We start from the raw sequence: 4,356 nt of genomic DNA, 5'->3' as shown, positions 1-4,356 counted from the left end.
TGCCGGAAAAAAAATATTTTTCGCAACAAGAGACGAGTTGACACATTTATCCAATAGGCGTCTCCATTATAACAATCTAAATACAGCAGGTAAAACAGCTTTACCGTGTTCTCTGCATTTTCTCCTTTGTTATTGGTTCATCACACCACATTATTTAATCTGAGCTATTGATAGTGAATGGTTAAAACGTGTTGTTCTTTTTTTCTTCAGTTTGCTTTTTGGCTTATTTTATTCAATAAAACATGTAAATTCATGTGTGGCTACAGGCAGGCAGCCAGATGCCTCAGTCATCCATCCCTTTGGAGCAAGATGGAAAGGAAAGAGAGAGATCCATCATCCATTATGTCCAGTAGGCTACATTAAGATAGTTTTACTCTACTATAAATCAATCAATCACTCACTAGAAAACTATTTTAATTTGATATTCAGCTTTTGTTCAAGTCGGTCCGTTAGACGATGTTCACAGAAACTCCCAAATTATATTATGCTATAGAGACCTCTGATTATTGACTGTTAAGGGTTCATACACATTTTTGACAGATGGAATTCCATGACTTTAACCAAATTTCCATGACAACAATTGGTGGTGTCTATGTGGCCTATATGAAAAAGTCAGCATGAATGTGGAATTGACACTAGAAGGCTGCTGGTCTCTGATCCCATGTAAATCCTACTATCTCATGCCAAGACACTTAACCCCTCACAAATTAAAATAACTGCACTGTTAGACTACTGCATAAAATACATATGATCAACCCTCCACCTGGCGAGCTACTGGGTGTGCCAGCTTTTGATTCAGCCCTGAAACACACCCAAGTCTGCCTATCAAGGTCATGTTGAGCAGCTGATGTTTGGGCTACAATGTGGTGTATTAGAGTGGGCTCGAACAAAAGCCTGCACATCCAGTAGCTCTCCTGGAGGATGGTTGGTCACCCTTAATATAAAATATCAACATTACAACCAAATACTTTCATGTCTTTATATAATTATTCTCTCATTCAATGAATCAGAGATAAAATGGATACGGTAGGCTACTTCAGTTAAGTAAAGGTTAAATTCACAGTAATTAATTCAAAGCAAGGTAGCTAACTAAGACATGTTTATCTAGAACCTTAAGGCTAAAATATTAAAGCTTTAGGGGAGATATATATGCACACCATGGAAGCTATTTGTCAATTGGACAATTTTTAAAATGTTTTATGTGTGAATTACATAGCCTACTGTTTTTTAATAGCGGGGAATCCCAGCTTTCAAATAATGTGTCCGATGTATTTCTCAACAGTGCCAGTGGAAAGGCGACAACGCGTCAATTACAACAATGCTTAGTCCTATAGCTAAAACGTTAACTAGCGAGATAGTTGTAGCATGGCTTATTATGTGTTGAATTAGCTATTTAGTTAGTCTATCATTATTTTATAGGCTACCTGCTGATGAAATCTCTCTCCTCCAATTCCCCCAAAATTGGAGGTGCCAGAATGGCGCCCTGGACAGCTCCAGCCCAAGCTCCAGTGTGACTTCAACTTTCTGGCCAATGCCAGCTAACCTGCTACATACAGGGCTCAAGACTAACTTTTTTCATCACCATCCAGAAGTGTAATTTAAGTGTAATTTAAATTGTCCCAAACTGAAGATGAACCATCCCAATTTCAAATATAGAGTTAGAGACCTGCTCCATGCTGTTTCATTACAATATATGTTCATATGGCAACATGGGTCTATTCCTGGACCTAGGTCATTCACACATTTAAAAGGCTAATAAGAGTAGACTATAACTGAAATGGATCAATTGGGCTGTCTGAGCCAGAAATTCACATGTAAAAAATAATCATAAAAAAATAGCCTCTAAAAGGCCAACATTTAAATCGTATATTTAAATCTATTTTGCCAAAATGGAGCCTACATAAATAATTTGCCTACATGTAAAATTGTAGCCTGGGTTAAAGGCGCTGCTTGGTAATCTGACATCTGCCTTGGCTGTGCAGCATTTATGGTGATATGGCCTTTACAGAAGTCAGGGCATTCATACCTCTTGAATTTCACAGAGCAGTGCAGAGCTGTTGTAAAGGAAGTGAGTTTGTGTTTATACAGGACCTCCCGCCCTCACCTACCATCAACCAATCATGCCAATGCAGAGCTAAACAGAGCCCTCCACATTGTTAAAACATTGAGAGGTGCATTGCGATGCAGTATGGAGCTCAATTTGGCCTCTGAGTGCCTCTGGAGGTTCCGCAATTGCGTCATACCATCCACGTGGCGCCTCCAACCACATTTTAGATTCAAGCATGAATTGGCTCGAAAAGGCACAGATGTCTGCATTGGCCATGCAGCATTTACGGTGATATGGCCTCTGTAGAAGTCAGGGCATTCATACCTCTTGCACTTCACAGAGCAGTGCAGAGTTGTTCTCAAGGAAGTGATTTTGTGTTTATACAAGATCTCCCACCCTCACCTACAGTCAACCAATCATGTCAATGCTGAGCTACACAGAGCCCTCAACATTGTTACACAATTTGGGAGGTGCATGGCACAGAGGTAAAGAGCTCAATTTGGCCTCTGCAAGCTGCCAGAGGCTCCGCAATTGCGTCACACCGTCCATTTTGAGCCTCCAACCACATTTTTGGATCAAGCATAAATGGGCTTTTAGGCTATATAAGCTATGTATATTTTCAGCCTGGTCTCATATACTAGACGTAACATAGTAAAAGTAAATCAGTGACACTCAAATTAGTGTGATATTGTTATGTTTGTTGTGGTTACATAAGACAGATGTTTACTTAAGGCAAAAACTAAGGTCAGGGTGGGCGAATAGTACAAACATCTAGCAACGGTAAGGTTGTTAGTTTAAATCACATCAAGGACAACTTTAACATATTAGCAACTTTTCAACTACTTAGCATGTTAGCTAACCCTCTACTAACCCTAACCTTAACCCTTTAACCTAACTCCAAAACTTAACCCTAACCTTAACCCCAACCCATAGTGTAGCTAACGTTAGTTCCCCTGGGTGTCGAAGGCGTGGCAGCCCCCCACACCTCTCTGATTCAGAGGGATACATTTAAGTTGAAGGCATTCAGTTGTACAACTGACTAGGTATCCCCCTTTCCTTTAGCCAGCTAGCTAACGTTAACCACTTAGCCACCTAGCTAGAATTCATAACACATCATTTTGCAAATTCCTAATAACATATCATACGAAATGGGTGCTGAATATCCACAAAGTAATACATATCATACGAAAAGTCCCCTGATTTACAGAAAGAATAATACGAAATGCTCTGATACCAGGTTGCAGCTGCGCACCTCACAAGTCACCCACCTTTCAATCTGAGTGGAGACAGTCAGCATTCACAATCCTGGTGTTAGTTATTGCATCTGTAAATTTACCCTCTCTAAATTTCTACGGGATAGTTTCACCTCTGTTACATGAAACCACTCTCATATGTGGTGCTCTTTTTAGAATGGTGTGTTCCCCCTAATTGTATTGAGGAACATTCGCGCATAGCCTACCGCCATATGTGCATTGCTGCGCTTATAATGTGAAGAAACAATTGTTTTTCAACATTTTAAGCATTCTGATCTATTGCATCAGGCTCATTGCTTTTTAACATTTGTTGATGTAAAGTATACCTTGTTGTATGAACGTTGCACAGGTGCTTGGTGGCACCTTAATTGGGGAGGACGGGCTCATGGTAATGTCTGGAGCGGAATCGGTGGAATGGTATCAAATACATAAAACACATGGTTTCCAAGTGTTTGATGTCATTCCATTCGCTCTGTTCCAGTCATTATTATGAGCCATACTCTCCTCAGCAGCCTCCACTGAAATGGTGTATCTATGGTCCTGTTTGAACCGTCCCAGGCATAGCCACTTTGATCTTGCCCCGGAAGACGGATGAGCTAGCTATATAGCCTACCTAGAAAGAAAGCACATCTTTCAATCCTCTCTCCCGAAACTATTTGAATGATTAGGACTATTTCTCAGTTTCTCTTCCTTTCTGTGTTGGCTAAAGTATACTCAGCTGCCGTCTGTCTGCTGCAGTGCTCTCTCAACAGCAATGACTGTGCTCAACACAAAATATATTAATGTAGACTACATTGTCTTGCGAATGACTCGCAAAATCATCCTGTTGTCCCACATTTGGGTATTTTAAATGTGGTCACCCTAAGGCCAGCTGAACAGTGAACTGATGCATTGCAAGGAGACAACTCTTTTACATAAAATCTTCAGTGAGAGTAACAAAATTATATTTTATTTTGCAATGGGTTGTTTTTTTATACAATGAATGTAGCAAGTGGATTTAGGGGCTCCCGAGTGGAGCAGCGGTCTAAGGCACTGCATCTCAGTGCTGGAGGTATC

Source organism: Oncorhynchus gorbuscha, linkage group LG24 (genome assembly GCF_021184085.1).
Source record: "Oncorhynchus gorbuscha isolate QuinsamMale2020 ecotype Even-year linkage group LG24, OgorEven_v1.0, whole genome shotgun sequence".
Lineage (NCBI taxonomy): Eukaryota > Metazoa > Chordata > Actinopteri > Salmoniformes > Salmonidae > Oncorhynchus > Oncorhynchus gorbuscha.
Note: the sequence above shows the minus strand (reverse complement) of the source record.